Source organism: Phacochoerus africanus, chromosome 3 (assembly GCF_016906955.1).
Source record: "Phacochoerus africanus isolate WHEZ1 chromosome 3, ROS_Pafr_v1, whole genome shotgun sequence".
Taxonomy (NCBI): domain Eukaryota; kingdom Metazoa; phylum Chordata; class Mammalia; order Artiodactyla; family Suidae; genus Phacochoerus; species Phacochoerus africanus.
The window spans coordinates 157,763,377-157,775,773 of NC_062546.1; the positions used below are offsets into that span (position 1 = coordinate 157,763,377).

At 33.6% G+C, this 12,397-nt stretch overlaps 1 protein-coding gene across 2 annotated transcripts in view; it reads right to left on the reverse strand.

The window, feature by feature from the left end:
- CALCRL (calcitonin receptor like receptor) overlaps positions 1–12,397 on the reverse strand; it is a 94,003-nt gene that overhangs the window by 42,788 nt on the left and 38,818 nt on the right. The window lies entirely within an intron of this gene.

Genomic DNA, 12,397 nt, shown 5'->3' on the forward strand with positions numbered 1-12,397 from the left:
CTTAGTTACTTATATCTATTTTCCTAGCTGGCGTGGTTTCTCAAAACCAGAAACTATATATAATTGATCTTTGTATGCTTCATGTCTTTTAGTTAATTTACATTTGCTGTATAAATTAATGAATAAATGAATAAAAAATGAAATAATAAAGTACTTAAGGATTTTAAGCTAACAACAAGGAACACTAATCATAACTATTCATTAACTATAATTTCTTCTGTTAGAAGATATTAGATAGTGTGTGAATCTATACTGACATTGGAAATTGAGAAAAAAGTTCTTATATCAGCATGTTTATCTTAATACCAAATAAGGTCCTTTACTCAATTTTTGACTTCTGTAGTTTGAATACTGAATAAATAGTAGTTTGGAAGTCATATAGTTTAAGCCAATTTTAAAACATTCATAGCTCACATTTTTATATATTAAATACATATAAGACAGAAATACACAAATGAGAATGTAAGGAAATATTATTTTACTAGGAAATCAAGTTTTTATTAAACAATGCTTTGATAATTTACATGAGTCATGATTAAATTACCTTCAGTGTGTACATGGCCTCAAAAATTGAAGAGGAGTGATATCATATGGTATTTGTCTTTGTCTTTCTGGCTCATATCACTCATAACTGGAATCTAATATCCAGCACAAATGAACATCTCCTCAGAAAAGAAAAGCATGGACTTGGAGAAAAGACTTGTGGCTGCCTGATGGGAGGGGGAGGGAGTGGGAGGGATCGGGAGCTTGGGCTTATCAGACACAATTTAGAATAGATTTACAAGGAGATCCTGCTGAATAGCATTGAGAACTTTGTCTAGATACTCATGTTGCAACAGAAGAAAGGCTGGGGGAAAAATGTAATTGTAATGTATACATGTAAGGATAACCTGACCCCCTTGCTGTACAGTGGGAAAATTAAAAAAAATTATAAAAATAAAAAAAATGAAAAAAAAAAATAAAGAAGTACTTCATTACTCGACAAAAAAAAAAAAATGAAGAGGAAAGTACCTCAAAAACTTGTCGGAATTTTCCTATATCCAACATATTTGAAAAATATTTCACTCAACACTACAGGTTATTTTTGTCATTTATCTAATGGGTTTCAAAGTCAGAGTTCCAAAATGTATCTTAGGGAAATATATCTTAGTGTTCAATTGATCATTCTGGTACCAATAATTTAAGAAGACTTTATTCAACTCAAGAAATATTTATCAATGCAAGTAATTTCACGTTTATAGCTTTCTTTTTTTCACCCTATTCCCTAGCGATCTGGAAAATGTGCTACCAGGAACAAGATTGTATTTTGCACTGTGCAAATTCAAAGCACTCCTAACTAAGGGGGCAGGTTTATGACCCCCAGTTTTATCAAGGATACAACAGCAAGTTTGGGTGGCAGTCTTTCAAAAACATGGTGGATAACTGTATTCTTCACTAGGTCTGGCAGTGTTCATTTTATGTGGTGATCCATTTCACTTGAGGAAATCTACTCTGCAAAGGACTTAGCAAATTTCCCTGCCAGCAGACACATGTGGTGAGTGGTGGTTATAGAAAAATTACTTCTTTCACCAAGAGTTCCCTAGGTCAATAATGAATGGATCATGACTGAGCATATAGATAATGCCATTGCAGATACATCTGAAGGTCATTTTAGATTGATTCTTGTGCTGGTAGGTTTAATGACATCATTATTATCAGAGGTATGTTTAATTTTACTCCTTGGTTTATCTCATTGGTTCTTTGTTGCCTGGTCATATATTGTAGTTCCCATTCAATTTTGAGGAGAGATCAAGGACATAATTAGAGGAGGTCAAGTTAAATGACAGTCTGGCAGTGGATTTTTCCATGTGAGCTTAGGTTTGTTTAATGTGAAAGACTTCTTCAAAATTGAGAAATTTCTCATTTAAACTTTTAAGTGAATCTGTAATCACAATGCTACTAGTGGTAGCTATTCATATTTTCTCTTTCTCATGGATCCTATAGATACTGTTTTATATTTTTACTCCTCAAAATTAAACAAAGTGGCAGATTTGGTTCTAGTACTAGAAACAAAATAGCTTTTTTTACTGTACACATGAAATAAAAAATAGCTTATTTCTAGGTAGCCTTCAGGCTTCTTGCCCAAAGAATCACCAAAATAAAATTTAAATGATTTATTTTATCACAAGAAGAACTTTGACTTAAAACCTCAAATAACTTTTGAAATATATCTTCCTAGTTACTCAAGGCTTTATGTAGCATCATTCTCAGTCCATCTTAACATCTCAATAGATCTGCAACACAAGATGTTTCTAGATTTCTTTTTATAGTTCTACATTTCCAAATCCACAAATTTTAATCAATCTTCTTGGTTTATTTCAGTGTAAAAACATGTTTTATTCTACATAAACATTATAAATCAGTGTGACTTAAGCAACACTAATTTACCAGAACACAAAAACATCCAGTGTCTTTCAAACCTACTTATTTCTCAAATTTTTGTTATACCTATATACACTTTCCAATTTTTTAATAATAATTCTTATTTTGCAGTGAGTTACCTAACCCTAATATTAAAAACGTATGTTCACTACAAGATTAAGAAAAAAACCCATGGCGTTCCCATCATGGTTCAGCAGTAATGAAGCTGACTAGTATCTATAAAGATGTGGGTTCAACCCCTGGCCTTGCTCACTGGGTTAAGGATCAGGTGTTGCCCTGAACTGTGTAATAGGTCACAGAGGCAACTAGGATCCTGTGTTGCTGTGGCTGTGGCTGAGGCCAACAGCTGCAGCTCCAATTTGACTCCTAGCCTAGGAACTTCCATATGTCATGGGGTGTGGGCCTAAGAAGACAAAAATGAAAAAAACCCAACTTTCATCTTTCACTTCTCCATTTCCAAAATATCTTAGATTTTCACAGGTTCTAAGCCATATTCTCTCCTCTGTTTATTCATTCAGTCACTGTAAAGTTGGCTAACAAAAGCATTTCCCACACATCTAATTTGCCACTAAGTATCCTGAACCTTTGCATGAGCAAAGTGAGGTCATTTCCCATCTAGTACATGCCTTTCTTTATGGTATATTAAACAAATGGAACAGCTTGTACCATTGTCAAGTAAATGGCTTGACACCTCAGACTTGCCATTCTGCTAAGTTATCAAAATCAAAAGCACATGCATTGTCTCACTTTCAAACACTTTAAAATGTGGCTTAGACTAAGAAATTCTTGAAATTCAATAAGCCATTCTTACACTATTTGTTGAGCATCTACTTTTACGTAGTTGTGCTGGGCAACAGAAGAGAACAAAAGATTTCTGCCCTCAGTGAAAAGAGTTATCACGTTAGAGAGCACTAATCTTGTGTTGATTTTTGAGACTTAGTTCAATACTTTTACACTTAGTCCATAAGAGTCATTCATAAGGTTCTAAACAGGGATGATGTCATAACTTATAGACAGGAAGCTAGTGCTGGGCTTCAGTCAATAAAATGTCAATCAGTGACCCTGAGGAAGTTACATACCTTCCACTGTGTTTCATTTGTAAAACAAAGGATAAATTTAAGGTTTGAGTAAGAGTTCAAAATTTATATTTAAAAAAACAATGGTTAATATAAAAACAATTTTTTTTTTCAAAGTAACCCCAATCCCAAATATCCTTGAAACCAAGTCATTCCTGACACTGTTTTTTCTGGCTCAGGAAGATTTTCCCTAGGTCTCCTACCATCAATTGTCCAAAGAAGTTTGAATTTGAATCTAACACAGTGAAAAGTGGACCATTTGGCTCAATGCTTTTTCTTTTGTTACATAGGGATTCAGGGAAAAGATATTAGGGCCAAAAAAAATTATATTTTGATTTCATCTCCTTATATATTTCTTCTTTTTAGAGTCATTTTTACTTTTAAAAGGCCATTTGGAAAAAGTCTAGTTCTTTCTTCTCCACTGCAGAAAATTGAAATGAGAAAAGCAAACATACTTCTTCATAAGTCCCCTTGCCAGACTTCTCCAAATGGAACCTGATCAGTTCATCTAGGCCAAGCTAAACTTATTACCATCATCATTGGAGTAGCCTTAATGCTCTTAAGACCAAAAACCAACAATTTCTGAAATTTGGCTACATTAAGTTTTTATCACTTTTGCATTTAATAGAAAATGATGTAGGCAAAAATTTAAAATTATAGAGAGCCATAAATTACAGGGCATGTTAAGAAATGATTCAGCAATAAACTCAAGTTAATCAGTGAAAGAGTAAGAAACATTATTATATTTAATTCATCAAAATTCTATGAGTGATTTGGTATATAAAAGCTCATCTAATAGCCCACTTTAAAAAGTCAATAAAGCTGCTCATAAAAACCTCTATAAAGTATTTATTTTTGAAAAGACCCCTTAGTGTAATAATAACTATTCAATTCACATGCTAAAAAAACATATATTATAAATACTGTCCTATTGACTAATACAGTTTTCCTTTTTCAGAAAGTTATTGAAATAAATAAACATCCAACTGATATTTAGAATTAGCAAAATAGAGGGATGATGTGTGATATTAGTTATAAGAAGAGGCAGTGTTTTTACTGGTTGCAAATATGAATTAGACTTCCTGATTTTAAAACCTAACTCAACCTCACACTTGCAAGTTAAACAACTTCTGTAAGAATAATTTTCTCATTTGCAAAACAGTTTCTAAGCCAGAAAGTACTGTGAAAATAAAATGAGAATATACATGAGCTTTATAAAATTCAGTAAACTTTAGTTATTAGTATCATGTTTCATTACAATTTTTAGAAATACATGTAACCTGATACATGTTTTATTTGTCACAATTGCTATAGCATTAAAAGTGAAAATCCTACATTTCAAGGTGATTGTCATAAGCATCTTGAGTTTTTTTTTCTGTTGATTATTTTTTATTCCGTCATTTAAGTCAGTTATGAAAATATTAAATTGAGTGGTAACAGCATATTCCCAAATATGATGTCCATCTAGTTGATGTCCATCTGTATATTTCTTAATACTGAGCTTATGAAAACTAAAGCTCTAGCAAATTGTATATATTGTAATCAAATAGTCACATCCTAAATAATATAACATGCTAATCTAATTAAAAACAAGATATTAAACCTCTCAAATTTAACTTTAATTTTAGGTTGACTATTACAGCATTTACTAACACTGTATTGGAACCAAAAAGAAAAAATATTGACTCTATGCTTACTTGCTTATCTAATGAACATTCCAGCTTGAATAGCTGAATAGCCATTACAGAGAGATAATATTGTGATTAAATTAGGACTTCATTTTGCACTCTGAAGTACTTACTCACGGGAATAATTTTCCCATTGTGGGAATAATTAGCCATTTCCGGTGATTTTGATCACCCTCTTTTTATTTGAAAGAGGCGGTTGGCCAGAGAGCAGCCCAATTACTAAAAGGTGGAAGGGAACCTGAAAAAAATGCTTTGTACTTGATGGAATGCTCTCCCTCCAGGAGATCTAATGTGGAAAGAATTGCTTATCCAAGAGTATAGAAACAAAACATGTATTTCCAGCTCTTTGGACTAAGAATTTTATACTTATTTCCCTTCCATAAAGTCAGGAGGCAAGTTCTATGTGAAAATGTTTTCTTCCTCAGACAATAAAAATCAGAAAATGTATAATTTTGCTGGAATTTTAATTTAAAATAACATATTAGTCCATCAACATCGTAATTTTTTTGTCATTCAGAATTTTTAATCTTTCTCAAAAAAAAATTTATACAGCAAGGAGTAGCATATCTTAGCACTTAGAAAGCACAGGAACTCTGTTGATACTGTCCTTCCACTCTTTCTTTCTTTCCCTGATAAAATGAACCTCTTTTTCTAATAGAAAATCTGTTCCCTCTGATTCAAGTGAGGTTGCACCCCTGGTCACTGAGGTAGGAAGTGACTAAAAACTGGTCAGATTAGCGTAATCCTCTGATTTAGGTTGATTTAGGCATGGAAATGTGGTCCAAGTTACACTGTCAGAATTCTGCCCTCAGCATTTCTCTTAATGTTGCTGGGAAGGTTTTCTGTTTCTGTAGGGATTGCAAATCAAGTAGAGAATGTTGGCCTTTCCTCATGCATCCTTCCAATTATAGGGAGAAAACCTATTCTAAAAGTAAAGCCAAGCAGAGGCAATTAGCTGAGCTAGGGATTTGTAGAGACTCCCATGACATTATTAGAACCCTTACATCTGACTATATCTGAAATCAGCTACAATGATGAACTTCCTCTTCAATGTAAACGTTTATCTTGCAACCAACACATTTCTAACTAACATCTTGATAAATGCTAGTAAGGTGGAAAGATTACTAAGAATATTCCATTTTGAATTCTGCCTAGCTTTAAGAGCTTAAAGATTCTTAGGTTAATCACATTGCAAGCCCCTTAGTTTCCTGAGCTTTAAATGAGATGGCTTCAGATTCTCTTCTATATTGTAATTGAAATATCTACATATTATTTTCTTTTTCATCAAAGCAAGACATCATTATTCATTCCCAAAGCATATTCCAAGCCCAGCCAATAGGAGTCCATAAACTAACTTTCCCCCAATATATTTATCTATGAAGTGGTTTTTCTAAAGGTGAAATAGGCTTAACATTATATACCCTTGGATAATAAACAATTAATTTATGCCTATGACAAGATATTTATAGCTAGCTCAAAAAGCAAACACACTTTTAGATGAAAACAAATGAATAAATCTTTGCGACCTTGGAGGTAATTTTTTTAGATATTATAACAAAAGTATATATATGACCCCCCAAAAAAAAGATAAATTGGGCTACAATAAAATTAGAGACTTTCATGCAATAAATGATATCATCAAGAAAATGAAGAATCAACTCAGAGAATGGAAAAAAAAGATTTGCAAATCACATAGTCCATAAAGGACTTATATCTAGACTATAAAAATAATTTTTATTACTGGATAATAAAAATACAATCCAATTAAAACGGGCAAAATGTCTGAACAGACATTTTTCCAAAGAGATATATGAATCACTAATAAGTATATTAAAAAAATGTTCAACATCAGTAGTCATAATGAAATATAATTCAAAACCACAATAAGTTATGAGTTCGTACACACCAGGTTAGCTGTAATGAAAAGACAATAACAAGTATAGGAAAGGATGTGAATAAATTGTATAACACTTGTACATTGCTGGTGGGAATGCAAAGTGGTGTAGCTGCTTTGGAAAACAGTTTTAACAGTTTTTCAAAGTGCTAAATATAAAGTTACCATATAACCCAGCAATGTTACTGTAGGTATTTACCTAAGAGAAATGAAAACACATGTCCAAAAAAACATTTGTACCTGAATGTTCCTAACAGATTTATTTTTAATAGCCAAAAAGTGGAAACAACTCATATGTCTATCAATTGATGAATGGATAAACAAAATGTGGTATAACCCGCAAATGATATATTATTTGACAATAAAGAGAAAGGCATACTTGTGCAAACTATAACATGGATAAATCTTGTCAACAGTAAACTAGGTAAAAGAACATAGCCACAAAAAGATGCATATTATATGACTTCTCTTTTATGAAATGTCTGGAACGGTAAATCTATGGAGACAGAGACCATATTAGTGATTGCTTGAGTCTAGGGGAGAGTGGTGAAGGGGAGTGATTGCTAGTGACCACAAGGATCCTTTGTAGGGTGATGAAAATAGTCTAAAATTAGATCATGGTGATAGTTGCACAACCCTGTGAATATACTAAAGCCGTTACATGATACACTTTAAATTAATAGGCTGTGTGGTATATAATTTATTACTTAATAAAGCTATTTTTAAAAGTAAATGGAAAAAAAAGTTATGTGTATCTAAAGGAGGATATATAGCTAAGAAGAATATCTAGACTCCTTTCTCTCTTCTTTGTCAAGGGACAAATAATGTTCACATTGTAAAAGAAAACACATTGACCAAAAAAAACACACAAAAACCTGTCTAGCTTACAGAGCATCTGTGGATGTATACTCTGAATTGTTCCTTCAGTTTGATGCATTATCTCATGTTCAACAACGTTTAAAAAAAAAATCAACTATAGGAGTTCCCAATGTGGGGCAGCGGAAACGAATCAGAATAGTAACCATGAGCAAGTGGATTCAATCCCTGGCCTCAACTCAGTGGGTGGGGGATCTGGTTTTGCCATGAAACTGTGGTGTAGGTCGCAGACATGGCTCAGATCCTGTGTTGCTGTGAGTGTGGCTGTGCCTGTAGCTCTAATTAGACCCCTAGCCTGGGAACCTCCATACACCACTGGTGTGGCCCTAAAAAGAAAAAAAAAAAATCAACTCTATTTTAAACACTTAGAATTGTTTTGATTTCTAAGGATAATTATATTTTCCTTGAAATTTGCTTTCAACTCATAAACAAAAATTTTATATTTCCCTTGAGAAATAAATTTGTTTATGGAAAATAACATTATATATTACTGAAACAGCATATAGGAATATTAGCAAGAAAGAGAAGAGAAATTATTAAACTTTAATTCATTTTTGTACATTAACCCTGATTTAAAATCTTATATACTATTTCCTTCTATGAGGTTATTAATAGGTAATAGAAAGTGAAAGAATGATAGAAAAAAGAAATGAGAGAAGGAAGGAAAGAAGAAAGAGGGAGAGAGGAAGGAAAGAGAAAAATCAATGTGTTTATATCAGGTTAAAGGCTCACTTTAAAATTAACCCTATATTTCATTATTTTTATAAAGAATCAAACAGAATGTTGATAGTACTTAAATTTGTTCTTTTATACATTTTTTTCTAACAATGATTAAACATAATTCCATCTTAGTATTTTTCAGTATACTTATTTTTTCATGCATTCAACCATTTATTTAGAACCCAATATATTTCAAAAGCTATGTTAAGTTCTGGGGATCCAGAAATGCTATAATTTTTTATTTCAGAGATAGTAAAAAAATTTGTAGGGGGACATGAAGATAATAAAGTATTATAAGTAGTCAATAAATAATTTTTAGTGTCTGTAGATAATAAAGTATTATAGGTAGTCAATAAATAATTTTTAGTGTCTGATCAGATACAATGATTCATTTTACATGGGAGTGTGTGTGTGTGTGTGTGTGTTTAGAGAGAGAATATGAAACTTAAGTGAAGTTTTAAAAAAATCAGTACTTTGGTAGTATCAGGTGCTGGAAAGATGCAAGTATCTAAGAGATAAGACTGTCTAGAAAGACAGGGAAGCAAATTAAACATGGTATCTTCTATCATATTGTGGAGTTTTGACTTCATTCTCTAGGCTAGAGACTTTTCATCTCCATGTCCACTCTGATTTGCTGGTGGTAGCAGGCAGCACTGTTGCACTAAGCAGTGACAGCTGAGTCTAGACTCAGCGAGCATCCCTCATGTATCAGTGATGTCTGCCATGGCATCATCCTAAGAAAGAATGACATGTATTCCAAAGATTTGCTAATCCAGCTGCAAAATAATAATAATAATAATAATAATAATAATAATAATAATAATAATAGGGGAATTAAGCAGTAGAGCACTCTGACAAGATTTTCATTTTACAAAGTAGGAGGATTTATTCAAAGATGACAACAAGGGCAGTAAGTACAGAGACAAGTCAGAATACTTCAGTGACTTCTAAGTCAGTGAGGCAAGAAAATAATCATGAAGGATGGAACTAAGATTAACAATAATGGGGATGGAAATGAATATTTAAAATTCAGAGATATTAAAAAGATTTAATCTATGAAGACATGAGAATTCAGTTGAATGTAATTAACCTAAATGAATTCCCCAAATTCTAAAATGAGCATTTGTGTTCCAATCGGTAATATGGGAGATAAAACAGATCAAAAGGGGTGGTGGGAAAATATCTGAGTACGGAACAGATATTTTGAGGAAGAAAGTGCCGAGAATGTCTAGATAGTTCTGGAAATCAAAAAGGAAGAGCCTTGAAATAAAATGTTTACACTGGCAATCATATAATAGAACAGTAAACAGTGCCATTTTGTCCAAAAAGACTGTCTATAATGGGAGGGGAGTAGACATTGAACTCTAAGAGATGTGTATAGAATCAAACTAGAGCACATTTCAAACCACTGGTGAAATTTAAGGAATCCAAAGGAAGCATGTGTGTTGATAGAGGATAGAAGTAGAGCTTTCTAGAGACAAGGAATCAGCAACACAAAGGCATAGGTTCTGAAAAGAGCAAGATTTGTTTGAGTAAGGGTAAAGGTGCATTCCTGCAGGAATTTGAGATTCTTTGGGGGAATTAAATGGTGGGAACCTGGATATGAGACTTGAGACATTTCCTAGGCACCCACTCCCATGATGTGTTCTACAAACTGCTATAATGTTGCACATACCAAAGACAGCTTATTTTTAATTATTTAGTCCTGTGACTAAGTCTGGGTTGTAATTTAAAAATAGATTTTCCAGTGCAAAAGAAGTTGCACAGGAAGAAGCTCCTTGCTGAATTAAGCCATGCTGAAGTGAGAACTGCTGCTTGAGAACAACACGTTCCATGTGAAAAAAGATGGCAAGTCCATTTCAGTAGGTCTAACCTTTACAGAGTGCTATTATCAACTCAATTGTATGTTTTTTCCTGTTTCACAAACATGTTCCCAAAAGACATTTAAAATAGCTTTCTTTCCTGCTAAATTGTTGTGCCAAGCACTTTTTCTGAATCTCAGCCTTAACCAGACCAGGATGTGTTAAAGAAAAAAATGCCCTGTCACGCTTGACATGGTGTTATAAGCCTAAACAACAACAGTAAAACATTTTCCTAACCTGACTGCCCCCATCCCCCAGTCTCACTGTATCTTAAAACAGTGCATTTTCATGAAAATGCAAAATACCCTGAAAAAACAACTGCAGAGGCAGTTTACCCAAAAAGTCACCTTTTTAAATCAAGTGAAAAAATATATCTACCAAAGAAGAAATTTTTTTTCCTAATAAAGAGAAATAAAATCACTACAGAAAAATCAATGTTTGTTTTATAAAAGTTAAAGTAACCAAAAGGAAAATAAATTAATCATATGAAATGGTCCCTCAGTACCAAGTAGAGTAGGTTTTTTTTGTTTGTTTGTTTGTTTTTTTCCTCTTTTGGAGGAAAGAAAACAATCACAACATCCTGAAATCTGTCCTGGTCACTTCAAAATAAATCCCATGCATTGTTGGTGCATGTTTGTCAAACGGCGACTCAGGTTGTATGACTATGCCTGTCTTTCCAGAGAAAAGTGTTTTCCCACCCAAAGTTTTTCTGAAGAGTAGTAACAATAGCAGTCTCAGAATTAAAAAGAGAGAGAGAGAGAGAGAGGGAGAGAGAGAGAGAGAGATGTGGGGGAGGGAGAAGAGGAGGAAGAAGAGAAGAAAGTAAATGAAAGATACACAGCCTGATGGTGTGTTTGGTGGCGGCTATGGCTGGATAACTCACATGTGGCTTTCTGGGACAGGCATCGAATACGTCTATATGAACAGTATGCTACTTTTGGCAGCGGATAACAACTTTTTAAAAATAACAGCAGGGAACTTGTATTGGAGGGGAAAAAAGAGGAAACCGGTAGAAAGCAAGATGTAGGACAGAGAGCACAAGTTTTTACATCAATGGACTCTGTTTTCAGATACCAGCTGTGGTACTAACTGGAAATGTAGGCAGAAGCCTAGCCTGCAACCTTTACCTGTGTTTCTGTAGTTCTCAGATGGGCATAAGACCTCTATCTTAAGTGTACTGTGGGAGTTAAATGTAATAACCCAGATAATCACCTGCTGCTATCTGGAAAGTGATAAGTATCAAAGAAGTAATGGTCTCTCCCCTACAGTAGAAGGGAATGCCTCAATTTGCTTTAATTGGTCCCAGTGACAAAACTTGCAGTTTGGTGTAAAATTACATGTAAATATTTAACAGTGCCAGTTCTCTCAGCTTTCTGTAAAAGAGGAGATTATTAGCCATCAAAGGATTAACATATCCAAAGGGGAGTGGCAATGGGCACTATATCTAAAATCATTTGTTTTCTTACAAAACTACTTTGCTCTGTACATAACACTGCTAACCCTTGCTCTGATAGAAGGTGCCATTTCATATATATCAGGCCTTTCTTCTAATAATGGTAATAAACACTGGCACTCAAATCTCTTTTTCTCTCTTTCTTTTTTTTGCCACACCCACAGCATGTGGAAATTCCCAGGCCAAGGACTGAACCCGCACCACAGCAATGACCCAGGCCACAGAAGTGACAATGCCAGATCCTTAACCAGCTAGGCCACCAGGGAACTCCTCAAGTCTCTTCTTTAGATCCCCAGAACAATATTATCAAGAAGGTAAAATCTTTTACGCTTTGTTACAAACATATACCCTATAAAGATTTCTACATCTGCATTATCAACTGTCGTTTTTTATTTTCTTAATTCCTG